This window comes from Puma concolor, chromosome B1 (genome assembly GCF_028749965.1).
Source record: "Puma concolor isolate L17-30 chromosome B1, mPumCon1.1.hap2, whole genome shotgun sequence".
Taxonomy (NCBI): Eukaryota; Metazoa; Chordata; class Mammalia; order Carnivora; family Felidae; genus Puma; species Puma concolor.
Window position 1 is genome coordinate 178,276,688 of NC_141670.1, and position 18,911 is coordinate 178,295,598.

Sequence of the window (18,911 nt, forward strand, 5' to 3'; positions counted from 1 at the left end):
ATGAAAATGGAATTATTACAACCAATCCCTCAGAGATACAAACAATTATCAGGGAATACTATGAAAAATTATATGCCAACAAATTGGACAACCTGGAAGAAATGGACAAATTCCTGAACACCCACACTCTTCCAAAACTCAATCAGGAGGAAATAGAAAGCTTGAACAGACCCATCACCAGCGAAGAAATTGAATCGGTTATCAAAAATCTCCCAACAAATAAGAGTCCAGGACCAGATGGCTTCCCAGGGGAGTTCTACCAGACGTTTAAAGCAGAGATAATACCTATCCTTCTCAAGCTATTCCAAGAAATAGAAAGGGAAGGAAAACTTCCAGACTCATTCTATGAAGCCAGTATTACTTTGATTCCCAAGCCAGACAGAGACCCAGTAAAAAAAGAGAACTACAGGCCAATATCCCTGATGAATATAGATGCAAAAATTCTCAATAAGATACTAGCAAATCGAATTCAACGGCATATAAAAAGAATTATTTACCATGATCAAGTGGGATTCATTCCTGGGATGCAGGGCTGGTTCAACATTCGCAAATCAATCAACGTGATACATCACATTAACAAAAAAAAAGAGAAAAACCATATGATCCTGTCAATCGATGCAGAAAAGGCCTTTGACAAAATCCAGCACCCTTTCTTAATAAAAACCCTTGAGAAAGTCGGGATAGAAGGAACATACTTAAAGATCATAAAAGACATTTATGAAAAGCCCACAGCTAACATCATCCTCAACGGGGAAAAACTGAGAGCTTTTTCCCTGAGATCAGGAACACGACAGGGATGCTCACTCTCACAGCTGTTGTTTAACATAGTGCTGGAAGTTCTAGCATCAGCAATCAGACAACAAAAGGAAATCAAAGGCGTCAAAATTGGCAAAGATGAAGTCAAGCTTTCGCTCTTTGCAGATGACATGATATTATACATGGAAAATCCGATAGACTCCACCAAAAGTCTGCTAGAACTGATACATGAATTCAGCAAAGTTGCAGGATACAAAATCAATGTACAGAAATCAGTTGCATTCTTATACACTAACAATGAAGCAACAGAAAGACAAATAAAGAAACTGATCCCATTCACAATTGCACCAAGAAGCATAAAATACCTAGGGACAAATCTAACCAAAGATGTAAAGGATCTGTATGCTGAAAACTATAGAAAGCTTATGAAGGTAATTGAAGAAGATTTAAAGAAATGGAAAGACAGTCCCTGCTCATGGATTGGAAGGATAAATATTGTCAAAATGTCAATACTACCCAAAGCTATCTACACATTCAATGTAATCCCAATCAAAATTGCACCAGCATTCTTCTCGAAACGAGAACAAGCAATCCTAAAATTCCTATGGAACCACAAAAGGCCCCGAATAGCCAAAGTAATTTTGAAGAAGAAGACCAAAGCAGGAGGCATCACAATCCCAGACTTTAGCCTCTACTACAAAGCTGTCATCATCAAGACAGCATGGTATTGGCACAAAAACAGACACATAGACCAATGGAATAGAATAGAAACCCCAGAACTAGACCCACAAACGTATGGCCAACTCATCTTTGACAAAGCAGGAAAGAACATCCAATGGAAAAAAGACAGTCTCTTTAACAAATGGTGCTGGGAGAACTGGACAGCAACATGCAGAAGGTTGAAACTAGACTACTTTCTCACACCATTCACAAAAATAAACTCAAAATGGATAAAGGACCTGAATGTGAGACAGGAAACCATCCAAACCTTAGAGGAGAAAGCAGGAAAAGACCTCTCTGACCTCAGCCGTAGCAATCTGTTCCTCGACACATCCCCAAAGGCAAGGGAATTAAAAGCAAAAGTGAATTACTGGGACCTTATGAAGATAAAAAGCTTCTGCACAGCAAAGGAAACAACCAACAAAACTAAAAGGCAACCAACGGAATGGGAAAAGATATTTGCAAATGACATATCGGACAAAGGGCTAGTATCCAAAATCTATAAAGAGCTCACCAAACTCCACACCCGAAAAGCAAATAACCCAGTGAAGAAATGGGCAGAAAACATGAATAGACACTTCTCTAAAGAAGACATCCGGATGGCCAACAGGCACATGAAAAGATGTTCAGCGTCGCTCCTTATCAGGGAAATACAAATCAAAACCACACTCAGGTATCACCTCACGCCAGTCAGAGTGGCCAAAATGAACAAATCAGGAGACTATAGATGCTGGAGAGGATGTGGAGAAACGGGAACCCTCTTGCACTGTTGGTGGGAATGCAAATTGGTGCAGCCGCTCTGGAAAGCAGTGTGGAGGTTCCTCAGAAAATTAAAAATAGACCTACCCTATGACCCAGCAATAGCACTGCTAGGAATTTATCCAAGGGATACAGGAGTACTGATGCATAGGGGCACTTGTACCCCAATGTTCATAGCAGCACTCTCAACAATAGCCAAATTATGGAAAGAGCCTAAATGTCCATCAACTGATGAATGGATCAAGAAATTGTGGTTTATATACACAATGGAGTACTACGTGGCAATGAGAAAAAATGAAATATGGCCTTTTGTAGCAACGTGGATGGAACTGGAGAGTGTGATGCTAAGTGAAATAAGCCATACAGAGAAAGACAGATACCATATGGTTTCACTCTTATGTGGATCCTGAGAAACTTAAGAGAAACCCATGGGGGAGGGGAACAAAAAAAAAAAAAAAAAGAGGTTAGAGTGGGAGAGAGCCAAAGCTTAAGAGACTGTTGAGAACTGAGAACAAACTAAGGGTTGATGGGGGGTGGGAGGGAGGAGAGGGTGGGTGATGGGTATTGAGGAGGGCACCTTTTGGGATGAGCACTGGGTGTTGTATGGAAACCAATTTAACAATAATTTTCATATATAAATAAAAAATAAATAAAATACACTGATAGAGAAAAGAAAGTTGTGTGTGTATGGGGGAGTGGGCAGAAAATTAGTTTCAAGAGATAAAAAGAGATGGACATCTAAATCTGCAAAAGAAGAAAGAAGCTAAGAGAAAATTAGCCTTACACTGAGCTTAGTTAATTTTAAAATATAACTACTGGACATTTTCTATAAATTAGGCATGTTGCGGATGGGGTGGGGCAGTACCTAAAATATGTCTGAAGACTTAATGTCTTGATGAAAAAAAAAAAAAAAAAAAAGTCACCTGGGAGGCTTAGTCAGTTAAGCATCCAACTTCGGCTCACGTCATGATCTAGAGGTTCATGGGTTCGAGCCCCACGTTGGGCTCTGTGCTGACAGCTCAGAGCCTGGAGCCTGCTTCTGATTCTGTGTCTCCCCCTCTCTCTCCCTCTCCCCTACTTATGCTCTGTCTCTCTCTCTCTCTCTCTCTCTTAAGAATAAACTTAAAAAAAAATAAAAAGAGAAAAAAATCAGCATGAGAGTACAGAAAATCAAGAAGGGACAGAGTTTGTGAAAATAATTGGGAAATGAACATGGGAAACCACTGAGAGCAAAATCATTGTAGTTTATATGAACGAACCATGTTTTGTTAGTGAGAAAACTAAGATTAAGAAAAATTAATTAATTAACAAACGTATATGTGCTTTTAATTGAAGAGTAAGGATTCCCAAGCACAAACTTTTTTGGTCTGCTTTGAGTTTCATCACATCTTTGCACATTCATGTGACAGTATTTTGATGTCTGAGATAAATATCAGGACAACATAGCTTAGACAACTGTAAACCTAAATTACCTCCAGCTCAGTTAAATTCTGTTATTCAAAGTAACAGTGAAGTAATTCAGAAAGTGAAGGAAGAAAATAGATCATGCGAAAGAAAAAGCAATGATAATTAGAATAAGATATCATTTCATTACAGTTAAATCAAGCCGAACTTATGCACTCTTTAGAAGGGAGTTCTAAAATTCTAAAATATATTATGTGATGATACTTTTTTACATGATAGAAACATGCATTATAAGATGAGTATGTGCCTTTCACTGATTTTTTTAGAAGGAAGACAAGAATTGTTTTTCTCCTTGGAGAGATTTTTGTGATATGCCTTCCATGAAAACCACTTTAACTCCAGTATGAATTGGAATTTTCACAACTGACATGTCATTTAAATTTTAGAAGGTTAAATAAAGGACAGAAGGATATTCTTGATACAGTAAAAAATAAAACAACACGTTTCCCCTCCTCGACATAGATTTCTTTATGAATTTTTCCCAGGGTGATATTTTCTTGGTACTTTTTAATCATCTACCTCTTACAGGCTTTTTATTTTATACTATTTTTTCTTCATTTTTTGAAAAGTATTTCTAATTTTATTAACATCTTGTGAAGAGACTCATTTGCATGTAATTAGTTTCTTCGTAAAATGATTTCTCTTTCTGAAATTATGCAGTAGCACATTATAGAACAATCAAATTATCAGCCTCTCTTCCAAGGATCAATTCGACACTCAGAAATTATGATGAGTGAGGTTCTCCATCATTAAAACTGCATGCAAATTCTTCAGAGCTGTCAAAGCAACATGATGGTTGTTATTTAATGTGTTTATGACTATCAGGAGTTAATGGCATTTTGTAACAAGATAGAATTTTCTAGGAAGTTAATCTTTCCGTGAGTGGAATATGTGGCTGAAGGCCTAAAAAATCCAAAAGAGCAATCTGTTACTATTTCTAGGCCTCTGCTTCCAAATTATAGCCAGTCTACCACCTTTCTGATCTACACATGAATGCTGCATGAGTGTAACTAAAATCTGATAGGTTTAAAATCAATAGTTTTTTTTTTTTTTTTTTCTACCATGTAGTCAATTGAGTCATCAAATGAAAAGCTAACATGAATGGAGTAGTAGCTTTATTGTGTTTCCCCCAGGTCTTATAAACGTTGATAGATTATCCTTTTACTGATGGATATATTTTATTTTTCCACCTGAAGATAAATATGGATTCAATATTTGCCAATGTAGTCACATTAATCAATGTTAAACTTTAAGAAATTAAATGTGTTGCCACCAGACAAACAGATAAACAAAAACCACGAAGGCACACATATAATGGTTAGGTTTATTTCTCTGCAGAAATCACCTTAGAAGACTACATTTTTTTCAGATCAACAGTAAAAAGAACAAAGCAGACACAGCTCTTCTGGCTCTTCTATTTCAGTATTTCTTAAAGTCTAATGAGTTACCTGAGGATCTTATTAAAATGAAAATTTGGGTTCAGTAAGACAGGTGTGAGGCTTAAGATTCTGCATTCCTAAAATGCTTTCTGGTGAGCTGAAGCTGACCAGCTCTTCTGAGTTAACGCCACTTTGAATAGCAAGGATCCATAATGCACTTGTTTCTAGAAAAGAAGGGCTTCCTATTATTTGCTGTGGCTTCTTTTCCTGGGATATTTTTGGAATTTATCCGGTTTGCTTTCTGTACCATCTATTTACTAGTGGTATTACCTGCATCTAAATGTGTGCCTAGTCACGATCGAGTCCTTATATAGCTTTTAAATCTTATTCAAATCAGGTATCTTGTCCTTAGGCAAGACCTGCTGAACAAAGAGTTTCTCAAATTTCTTTCTGTAAACAACTCCGAAAGTGTTAACAAGGTATGCAAATATGTGAGACCCTAAATACAGGTGTCTATCATATAGACTAGAATTGTGCTTATTTAAACACTTGGGAGAAAATAAACTTCCTACGTTTTGGACCTCTGTTTCTGCCTGTTTTAGTCCATTTGACCCAATGGTGTGTGTGTATATATATATATATATATACACCCACACACACATACCATATACATATACATATGTACATATACATATATATGTATATATGTGTGTGTGTGTGTATACATATATATATATATACACACACACCAGTTTGTTTCAAACTGGAAAGAATTGATTTCTAAACAAAAGTGCAAAAATCTCTCACTATGTTTCATCCAGTTTACTCTACAATATAGATATTCCATTTTGTTGAAAACTTACTGCCTTCCTATGCTGTTAGAAGATCCTAGAACCACACATGGACTAGTAACCATATCGGTCTACTAACAACCACTCGTTCACGCATTGGCAAATGGAAAGCCCCGAGGAAGTTTTCCAGTGTATCGCTGTAATAAGCCTTACACACAATGTGATGGTAACACTATTTTGCTTCTGGTATCATGGCACTACAAAACAAACAGAACAAAACAATACAAAACAAAACCCCAAACTCTCCGGATGCCCTTAAGATGAATAGATTAGTTAAAAGCCTTGTACAGTATTTCTCTCAGAAAAAAATGATAAAGATAATGAATCCATGTAACTTGATTATCAAGGTAGTAAAAGATACAAAATTGAAGCCACCAAGAAGAATAAGATAGTTTTTTTTTTTTTTTAATTTGAAATCCTCGGTCAGCATATGAACTCAAAGTACATTTTTGTTCCAAGTTTAAGTATCCCACTAATTTTAGCAGTGATCTTCGGTTCCTCAAAGGAAGGAATAATATTTTATTTATTTTAATTTTGTATATAACAGATGATGTCTGTATATAATTTTTTTTTGCTTTTTTAACTTTTTTAAGGTTATTTATGTTTGAGAGACAGAGAGACAAAGCGTGAGCAGCGAAGGGGTAGAGAGAGAGGGAGACATAGCATTCAAAGCAGGATCCAGGCTCTGAGCTGTCAGCACAGAGCCCAACGAGGGGCTTGAACCCACAAACCCGTGAGATCATGACCTGAGCTGAAGTCGGATAATCAACCACTGAGTCACTCAGGCATCCCTATAATATTATATTAAGAAGGCATATGATATAATAAAGGACATACATTCAGTACTATATCATTTCTACTGAAAGATGTAATGATAAAATTTTACGTTCTCATCTTATTAAGCCTAACACTGAATTAAAGCAGATTGGTAACTACCTTACAGTCTCTTGCCCTGAGCCCTTATATGGTTAGTGTCGCTTTCAAAGCAGATGGCTGTTACTCTCACTTTGTAATTAAGAAGTGTCAATTGTAATTAAGAACTTTATTTGGAATACATTTGCGAGTTTATTCATGGCAAGTAATAGTGTTCACGATGTAAATGTTAAAATGAAGGTAAAATGATAATTTCCAGTGTTATTGCAAATAAATATTTAAATTAAGAAACATTTAGTAAAGTATACCTTTTCAAATTAACCTTCATTATCAAAATGCAATATTTATTGAGTGTTTACTATGTGCTAGGTGCTATTCCAAGAACATTTGATAAATTATCTCACTCAACTTTCACAATTCTAGGAAATGTTCTAATAAGATTCCCATTTAGCAAGTAATGAAATTACGCCACAGAAAAGTTGCATAATTTACCTCAGATCATAATTGATCAAATAATAGGAACCAGAAATTCAGAAAACTCTGTAAGTTTCTAAATCCACATTATCAACCACTATCTACCATCAGGCTCATATCTGTGGCCAAAAAATCATGGAACTGCATTGAAATTTTGGTAAGTTACTCATCTCCAATTTCTTCATTTGCAAGGGGTCAAACCTAAACCATTCAGAACTGGTTGTGTTTAATATTTTTAACAAACTTTAGGGTGAGAAACATTCCTTCCCTATGTGTAATTTCTAAGAGATGAGTAAATATGGAACTTCAATAAATGTTTTTATTTATGAGTGATATATAGAGTCATTTGGAAAATATTTTTCAGGCATTGATGTTATTTATGATTCATAAAAACATAAGCAGAATCCTTCAATCCTATCTTTCTGTCTACAATGGCTATAACTCTGTAGCATTTATAAGGATACCTTATAATTTTGGTAATCTTGCATTCAAGAACTGTTCAAACAGTTTCAAGGACAACAGTTTTAAAATATAATTTTTTTTGTATAACAAAATAATTATATAATCAAAAATGGTGATGAAGGGGCGCCTGGGTGGCTCAGTCGGTTGAGCGTCCGACTTCAGCTCAGGTCAGGATCTCACAGGTCATGAGTTCTAGCCCACGCCGGGCTCTGTGCTGACAGCTCAGAGCCTGGAGCCTGTTTCAGATTCTGTGTCTCCCTCTCTCTGTCCCTCCCCCGCTCACACTCTGTCTGTCTCTGTCTCTCAAAAATGAATAAACGTTAAAAAAATAGTGATGAAAACATTGGGATAAAAACTTATAAATGTGCGCTTTCTGAAAAAACCTTTCAGAATGGTTAATGTGCTAATGTTCTCAGTGAAACTCAAAATTAGAAACGCGTTCCCACAAAATTACTCATATACAATTCTTTTTTTATTCATGGAGCATGGGATATTAAGTGCATAGTACATAATTTTGGAAATTCTGTCTACAGTCATAGGAATCAAAATGAGTAATAAGCAAATTAGAGCCATCTTGTGAAGACAGAAGAAGTCATATTGTAATAGACTGGCTACCAAAAATGAGAGAGAGAAAGAAGGATTTGACTCTTATGATTTTGTTTTGAGATATGATCAGGAGATCTAAAACTTGTGTGCATGTGTGCGTGTGTGTGCACGTATGTGTGTTTGTGTGCATGCTACACATGTATGATATTTAAAATTTAAAAAAAAATAAAATCATCCTGGGAAAGAGTATAGATTCAGAAGAGTTTATAAGCCTCAACCATCTTAGGAGAAGAGTAAAAACAGGCAAATGAATCTACACACAAATGGCCAGTGACATAAGAGAAAAATCAAGAGATTATTGAGAAAAGGAAAAAGTCTTTCCAAAATGGGGGAGTGATAAACTGCATTATATGTTCTTGAGAAGTTAACTGGTTAAAAGAGAAAAACATACACTGACATTAGAAACATGGTGGTTTCTGATAATTCTGTGAAGAGACAGGAAGAAGAGGCAAAGATTTGACTTGAGTTTTAAGTCTCATGAGCTACTGACTTACAATGTGGCCAAAATGGAAGTAGTTTTTGTTTGTTTGTTTGTTTTTTGTCTGTTTTGCTTTTTAGAGAGAGAGAAAGACCAAGCGACGGGTGAGGGAGAAGAACAAAGGAAGAGAGAGAGAGAATCTTACACAGGCTCCACGCTCAGTGCAGAGCCCCACTCAGGGCTCAATCCCACAGCCCTGGGATCATAACTGGAGCCAAAATCAAGAGTCAGATGCTCAAGCGACCGATCTACCCCAGGCATCTCATGATTTTATTTTATTTAATGAGGAAGAGTCTGAAAGAGTGTTATAATGCCTATTTTCCCTACCAAGTAACACATCTAATTTATTTTACAGTATTTGATACATTATACTATTAATTTTGTCCTGAATATTCTGTTGACCCATAGAATCCTAGTTTTGACTCTAAATAATGCTTGAGAAGAATTAAATAATATCTCAACATGCTAATACTAATATTAGAGGAATTTAACTCACATTCTGCCATATTTATACATAGAAATTTTTATTTCTAGGTTTATCAACAAATATACTTTAACAGTTTACTTATCTAAACCATAAAAAAGATTAATGATATCATCATAAATAGGCTATCAATAAATATGAATTACTAGTGTAGTTAAAAAAAAAATAGACTATTGGCCTACATCTTTAGACTGAGGTTCAGTGGTTGTTGGGTGAAGCACAGCCGTATTTCACTTTTAAGAGTTTTATTAAGGTATAATTGTTATGTAAAGAACTGTGCTTATTTAATGTGAGCAATTTGATGAATGTGGACATTTGCAGATACCCATGATTCCATAACCATAATCAAAATATTAGACATATATATCCAACACCTTCCAGAGTCATCTGTGTTCTTTGCTTTTTTGTTTCTTTGGTTTTGGGTAAGAACACCTTCATGTGAGATCTACCCTCTTAATGAATTTTGAAGAGTATGATATCATGTTGCTAAGTATTGATACACAGTAGATATCTAGACTATGTTTATCTAGCATAACTGAAACTTTATACCCATGGAACAACTCCCCATTTCCCCCACCCCCAAAGCCTGGCAACGAATTGTAGAGTGTTCTCTGCTTCCATGTATTTTACTAGTTTAGGTATTTCAAATAAGTGGGGTAAATAGGCATATATCCAAAAGAATTGAAATTAAGACTTCAAGGATTTATCTGCACTTTCATGTTCATTGCAACATTATTTACTATATTCAAGAAATCAGAACAATCCAAATGCCCTCTGACAGAAGAATGAATATAGAAAATGTAGAATATTCATGCATTGGGATATATTCAGCCTTAAAAGAAAAGGAAACTCTGCCGTTAGTGACAACATGGATGAAGCTGGGGGACATTAATAAGTGAAATAAGTCAGTTATAGCCATAATTTAATGTAAAAAGTTCCTCAGTTCTTCTGATATACACCAAATATTGAGATTCACTCTGCTAAATTAATCTAATAAACAGCACTGTAAAGACTCTTTTTAATTTATTTTATTTTTTAAATTTCCAGTGTAGTTATTTGGAAATTCACTTTTTTATATTTAAGATGTAAATGTCAGGGCACCTGGGTGGCTCAGTCAGTTGAGCATCTAAATCTTAATTGTGGCTCAGGTCTTGACCCCAAGGTCATGGGATCAAGCCCCACATTGGGCTCCACATTGAGTGTGGAGACTGCTTAAGATTCTCCCTCTCTCCTCTGCCCCTCTCCCTTGCTTGTGATCTCTCTGTCTAAAAAAATCTTGTGATCTCTCTGTCTAAAAAAATAATAATAAAAAAATAAAATGTCAATGTCAAGCATATAGAATATACTCAGTACTTAATAAAATAGTCTTTAATTAGAAATACAATCTAGCTTCCTCATTCATTCATAGTCCATAAACACTATCTGACATAATACATTAGATTTGAATCTTTAAGCAACATTTCTAACATATTTGTTAGTTTCGGAAAGAAGTGTTTTCCCAAACATGCATGTTTCCAACGTGTTACATACAGCAGAATATCTTACTGGTGTCTGAACAGCTGGAGTTCTTAGATCTCCATCCTGATACATCAGAATCTCTCTGTCTTTGCTCCTAAAATCTGACCATACACAACTTCATCATTGATTCCATTTTACTTCCTTATATCAACTTATCACTTATGGCTTTTGATGACATATAGTTGTGTTAATCATGACTTGCATCGACTACAACATTTGTGCATTGCCTTTTCCGTATGTATATCTTGTGTGTCCGTGTCTTTACTCACAGTAAGGAATATGATTTGGCCCAGATATTTACTAACGCTCTTTGGTAAGATTTGTTTTTTCTTCTAGTTTCTTATTGGCTGATATCCATCTTGTAATCCACTCAACTGTAACTACAGAGATGATGTACATGGTAACCAATACAATCACCTATGTATATAGAACTGCTAAGCTATTTCTGAAACAGCAGATTGTAGATAAAGTAGTTTCCTTTCAGAAGAATTCTGTGGCTGTAAAAGATATTTGAAAGAGAAAATGAAAAGAGAACCAAATTTGTCTTTTGCATATCAGGACAAATTGATGCATGTAATTCCTTGTAATTCAAGAAAGCAATGATACATTTACTTAAAAATGGATTTGTTATTTGAAATAAGGAATTATATACCTTAACTGTTCATATACATTATTAAGATATAAAAGTCAAATCCAAATCACCATTTATTAAATATAAATATATAAGATGCTTGTCATATAATTTCACATTTTAGTGGGAAATTTTCCTAGGTATAAAAAAAAGAGATTCGATAACAAAGGGCAAGAAATGACAAAAAGACATCAATTCAAAGATTCAATATAATAACACACAAGTTGTTATTAATTTTAATATATTATCTATTAAAATTAAGCAGTCATATTTATTTCTGAAAAAAACTTACCGAACAAACTTCATTTTAAAAAAACAGTCATAAAACTCACATTTAAAAATGTATTATTAAAATGAATTTAAAAATTAGAATTATGAAAATGTCAAATTTTGAACTTATTTAAGGAAGCAAAAGACTATTGAAGAATGAGTTTTTTCATCTCAGAGTATTCTCTTTCTCCTAACATTGCAGTGAAATTAATTTTTAAAGCTTCAGTATATAGAAATCTAATTTTCATAAGGATGCTTTCATAGAGAAATTGTGCTCTAAAATAAGAAAAACTAGTTGTTAATTAGTTTTGCTTTTATTGTTAGACTTAAACTTCCAGTTTTAAATTACTTCAGACTTTCACTAAGTTAAAAACAATCCATAGATGATTGCATTTTGGCAGTAGCAATATCTGACAAACCATATATTTGATCAGAGAATAAATTCATAATGAGTGGGAGCTGAAGTTTGATAATTTCACTATCTAGCATATATTAAAATCTCTAAAAAGTCATTTTGTCAATTACAAGATAATTTCTTCTTTAATAAGGAAAAATGCAATGTCACTTTCTGTCCGTGAATTTAATAACACAATATGTTCAGTGATTAGTTTCTTCATTTAAAACTGTTGCATTTTGAGAAGTTTCATCACTAATATTGTGATTCCTTAAATCGAATATGTGAACCAATTGCTAATTTTCAGGAATGAAAAAAAAATGTTTCTAAGTTTTGTGCTGAACATTCTCGTTAATGCAAATCGTCTGAGTAGCCAGAGACACCGTGGCCCCTACTTTTATTTTGTCCTCCCCTTTTTCACACTGGACTTCCTATAAGCTAAGGGGCTACTTTCTATTTTTCAATCACATCACTGAATTTCTATGTCTATTGCCAGGTCCTAGAGAGACAGTTTGTTTTCCTTTACTTTTTATCACTGACAATCTCTTACTTAACACATGGGTCAATTCTCTGTTACAAAACAGAATTTATTTCTTTCAGTGTCATCTTACTTCCTGTCTTTTGAGATAACCTGTTTCAAAAGAACTTTGGACTAGCTTATTCAAATTTCCATTAGCCTTTAAAAAGATGTTTCAAATTGGAGAAGATTTTTCAGACCATACAATATAATATAGTAAATGCCCATAATGAATTGGCGGCAACTAACTCCCTCAGTTCAGTCTTCTAATCCCTGCTTGCAAGACAGAACACTTTCAACTTCATGACATTCTTCCACATGGTCTAAGTATCAATGACAGGAAATGTCATAAAAGATCCCCCCTTTAAGTTTGCAGTGTACTTGTCTTTTTTAATTGAAGTATAATTGACATACAATGGTACATTAGTTTCAGGTGTACAATACATTGATCCAACAATTCTACACATTACTCAATGTTCCCCACAGTAAGAGTTGTAACCATCTGTCACCATATCTATGCTGTCTTGTTCATTTCCAGTACTTATTCTTTTTAATATTTATTTACTTTTGAAAGAGAGAAAGCACGCATGGGGGAGGGGCAGAGAGAGAGGGAGACAGAGAATCTAAAGCAAGCTCCCTGCTGTGAGTCCAAAGCCTGATGTGGGGCTGGAACCCATGAACTGTGAGATCACGACCTGAACTGAAGTCAGATGCTCAACTGGCTGAGCCATGCAGACACCCCTGCATGAATTATTTTTTGTAACTAAAACTTTGTACCTCTTAATCCCTTTCATCTATTTTGCTATACTTATACTCATTTCCTCTCTGGCCACGACCAGTTTCTCTCCATATTGAAGAGTTTGTTTTGTTTTTTAGATTCCACTTATAAGTGAAGTCATATGGTGTTTAACTTTGTCTGACTCATTTCACTTAGCATCAATGATGTCACAAGCGGAGAGATTTCATTCTTTTTTATGACTGAGCAATATTCCATTGTGTGTGTGTGTGTGTGTGTGTGTGTGTGTGTGTGTATTCCATGTGTGCATATATATGTATTTATACGTGTATACACATGTATATATATATACATATATACACACACACAATATTCCATTGTACATATGTATGTGTGTGTACATATCTATTCATCTATGAATGAACACTCAGGTTGCTTCCATATATTGGCTATTGTAAATAATGCTGAAGTAAATATAGGGATGCATACATCTTTTCAAATTAGTGTTTTCATTTTCCTTGGGTAAATATCAAACAAAATAAATAAAAGCAAAGATAAACTATTGACTACACTAATATAAAAAGGTTTTGCACAGTAAAGAAGACCATAACAAAACAAAAAGGCAACCTAATGAATGGGAGAAAATATTTGCAAATGATAAATATTCAAATATACAACTCAACATCAAACAAACCAATTAAAAAATGGACAAGTGACCTGAATAGATATTTTTCCAAATAAGATGTGCAGATGGCCGACAGTCACATGAAAGGATGCTCAAAGTCACTAATCATCAGGAAAATGCAAATCAAAACCACATGATATCATGTCACACCAGTCAGAATGGCTACTGTCAAAAAACAAGAAATATCAAGTGTTGGCAAGAATGTGGAAAGAAAAGAAGCCTCATGTACTATTGATGCAGTCAGTGTGAAAAATGGTATGGAGGTTCCTCAAAAAATTAAAAATAGAAATACTACAGATCCATTAATTTCATTACTGAGTATTTACCCAAAGAAAACAAAAGCCTTATACTTGCCTTTTTTTTTTAAATTTTTTTTTCAACGTTTTTATTTATTTTTGGGACAGAGAGAGACAGAGCATGAACGGGGGAGGGGCAGAGAGAGAGGGAGACACAGAATTGGAAACAGGCTCCAGGCTCCTAGCCATCAGCCCAGAGCCTGACGCGGGGCTCGAACTCACGGACCGCGAGATCGTGACCTGGCTGAAGCCGGACGCTTAACCGACTGCGCCACCCAGGCGCCCCTGTACTTGCCTTTTAATCTGCACAAGGCCTGGCCATGTGGGGCTGAGCCTACTTTGAGCCAACCATTTAGTAATATACCAAGGCTGAAATATTTGTACTTTCCCTACAGCAGATGAGCTCCTCAGGAGTCATTGTTCTCCAAACATGTGACATAAAAAGTGCTGAGCTTACTTTCTTCTAATAGCTGGCTAGAAGAGTGGTAGTGAAATTACTATTGGCTAAATGCTTTCTTTTAGTTATAGAAATATAATTTGTTAATATTATGGGAAGCAAAACTGACCCCAAAAGTTTTCAGTGATACAATAATTATATTGATTCATTATCAACTACATTAAAGGAAGCACACTTTTTTCTTGTATCTCTAGAACTTACAGAAGAATTGCGAACATAACAGACATGAAAATAGCATCATTGAATGAATTCCTAAATTAATGTTTGGTTTAAATGAATGCATATATAATTCTGAAGTCTAAATATAGTCAATGTAAGCTTCTCTTTTACCTTAATCCCTTTCTCTCTTTTATTCTATTCTGGAGACATCTTCAAAGACATACCCAAAAATAATGTTTTACCAGATATTTGGTCAATCCTTGGCCCAATCAAACTGACACATAAAATTAACCATCGTAGCAACTATCTACAATGTACCATAACATAAATATACAAACATAACCCAGGAGTTTAAATACTCAGTAATAAACATGGCTGAAAAGATACGTAAGAGGTTATCTATGAGGATACTATCTCAGTCAATTTTTGGAAAACCTAGGAAATTCCATGCAAACACTCTGCCAAGTGGGAAACCACAATTGACTTTCACATAATTTAAGTGCTCCGCCCAAAGCTTTTTAATCTTCATTGTTTTACAATACCAGTAAAAATAACTGACATAACTTCTTAAATGATTTCTATAGACCTTCTAAGAGTAATGTGGATTAGAATGCAAAACATGTCACAAAGAAATATATTTCATTCCGGATGACATAAAAGCATGCTGGAATTAGTTTTCTAGTTTGCAACACTGATGTTATAAATACTGGATCTATACATGCTGTTTTGGTTTCTTCCATTTGTTTTGTATTTCTTTTGATGTTGTGCAGAGAAGGAAACTCTAACTCCATTCTTGTCGTTCACAGTAAGTCATTTATAGACTTTGACAGTATTCCTATTGATTTCACGATTTCCCCCAACAAATAAAACAGTTCAAAATGTAGCCTTAAGTGCAAAAGCAAGTAGTATGCTAAGCCACTGTCAGTCATGACCAGAGTAGGCTTTGATTTCATATCATTTTTACTTCTCCACAAATGCAATTTGGGAATAAATATTGTTATGAAATTACAGTGAAAGACTTTAAAGTGATTGCAATAAAGACAATTGAATATACTATGTGCCCAGTACAATTTAATTTGTTAGTGTTTATTTTATTTTTAACAGATTCTCTAGAATTCAGTATATGATTGTCCGTCCCCCAGCTCCCCAAGCCTTTGAGTGAAATGATCACTTGGAAATTATTTACCTTTCTTACTCTAAGAATGATTTTTACCTTTCCACCAATGAGAAATTACCTTTTTACCTTTCTCTTTCCCAAATACTGTCATTCTTAAGTATTCAGCTCAAAGTCTAGGTCCTTCCCACAAAAGCTTCCATTGCATCGTCTGTAATTTATCTAAAAATAGTGCAGGAAAAAAAAATAGCGGCATACACACTCTGGGAATGGCAATTTTCATGATGAGGATTAGCTTCTAATATACAGAAAAATCACATAGATTATGGTTCACGATGAAACCCACTGTAAGTATAAGTGTTTCAACGGCTGCATTAGTATTTCATTGTGTATTTCATAGTTGATTCAACCAATGCACAGTATTAGGATGTTTCAGGTCTTTCCAGTCATTTACAATTAAAAATAATCTGTGCACATGTCGCTTTACATACTGCTGGGGCATAATTAACATGGAGCCATAGAAGAAAACTGGTGAGTCGAAGTTTTAGTTCTTATGTAGTTTTGTTAGATATTGCTATTTTTGTCTTCATTATAGCTGCACCCATTTGCATTGCCTCAAGCCTGGGAGGGCATGAATCCTCACAGCCTCAAAAATGGCATATGTTGTCAAACTTTAGGATTTTTGCAAATCTTTAGTTTATAAAACGAAACCAAAAATGAGCTCTCAGTTTAATTTTAAATAACATTTTAAATTTACATGAATGAGACTGAGTATTTTTCATAAGCTTAACACACATGTAACCCATTCATTTCTTTTCCTGTGAACTGTCCTAATTTGTTCTAGAAGTTTGTTGCTCTTTTCTATCAACTTTTAGAGCACTCTTTATACTGTGTCTATTAGACTTTTGACTGTGACATAACTTGCAAAGACAATAAATACACAATATATATGATGTCCCCAAGCATTTTAATGCACTCAAATTTATCAATCTTTTATTGCTTCAAGATTTTGAGTCATCATTATGAAACTGTTCTCCCTTTCCAAAATATGAAGGTATCCAGAAGTTCCCCATAAGAAGTTATTTTGTTTCCATTTGCATTTTGGTATTTTTAAAATTAGGAATTTATCATGGTGAATAGTGACATTTATGGATATTAGCAATTCAGCACAAAAGTCCAGTAACTGAGCAGAAAAAAGTGTACGCATGTTAACTTTCCTTTCTCTCTTTTTTTTCTTCTCTTCCTGCCTCCATTACATCATTTTTTTTCTTTTCTATGCTTCTTGTTATTCCCATTTTGTTTCTGAAAGTATTTATGGAGACCAACAAGTATATTATAAAACAAAATAACTCAAATAAAAACGGAGGCAAAAGAAAAAATATTAAATAGCCTCCATAAGAAAAAGGAATGCTCATGCACTGTTGGGGGAAATGCTAGCTGGTACAGACACTGTGGAAAACAGTATGGAGGTTCCTCAAAAAAATAAGAATAGAACTACCTTATGATCCAACAATTCCACTGCTGGGTGTTTATCTAAAGGAAATAAAAACACTAATTCAAAAAGATATCTATACCCTATGTTTATTGTGGCATTATTTACTATAGCCAAGATATTGAAGCAACCCAAATGTCCAGTGATAGATGAATGGTTAAATAGGATATGGTGTATACATACAGTGAAATATTACTCAGCCATAGAAAAGAAGGAAACATTTTCATTTGCAACAACGTGGTTGGATCTAGAGGGTATAATGCTAAGCAAAATAAGTCAGAGAAACAAAAATGCCATATGATTTCACTCTTGTGAAGTTTAAGAAACAAAACAAACAAGGAAAAAAAGAGAAAAACCAAGAAAGCACTCTTGACTATAGAGAACAAACTGACAGCTGAGGAGAGGTGGGTGCAGAAGACGGGTGAAATAGGTGAAAGGGATTAAGGAGTGCACTTAATCGTGATGAGTACTGAGTAATGTACAAAATTGTTCAATCATTATATTGTACACTTATAACTAATATAATACTGTATGTTAATTATACATGAATTAGATAAAACTCCATAAATATATATAATTAGGAAATCTTGTACCAAAAGCTTATATGTTGCTGTGTAGTAAAACACTTTATCAAGGTCACTTATCAGTACTTGAACAGAATTTGAGCCCAGTATTTTAAGAATTATTTTAAATAAATATATATTTATATATATATATATATGTGTGTGTGTGTGTGTGTGTGTATAAATACATATATATGTATATATACTTAAAAAAATATAACTATCCATATATCTAGATATAGAAAGAGAGACTGATTTCAAGAAATTGTCTCACACATTGTAGAATTGGCAGACTAGAACCATTTTGCTTATTTATTTCCAACATCATGATGGTATGTCGGGTCATAATTTTTATCTGCTCAGGGGCAGCATTATTTTTTCAACGAGTGATTATAATCTGGCATTTTACTGTTATCTTTTCTCCTTGTTTTCTGTGATGTTTGTGTATAGATCTGTTGCATCCTTTTGATATAATTTACCTTGATTTGGATTGAATAAGGTAATTATATTTTCTTGGCAATCTGCTGAATGTCTAAGGTAAACAAGAAAAAACAACACAATGTCTTGCTGGAAAAATTCTGCCTGTTATCATTTAATCTCCTGAACACATACATCTGTGTGTGTATGTGTATGTGTACGTGTGTGTATGCGCGTGTGTGTGAGTGTGCGTGTTTGCTTTTGCTCCTCAGGCAACAGAGATCAGTAGTTGACAGGTTAAAATATAATCTCTCTTTTTATGGTTTCCATTTTTCCTCTCTTTCCTTTGCCCAGTC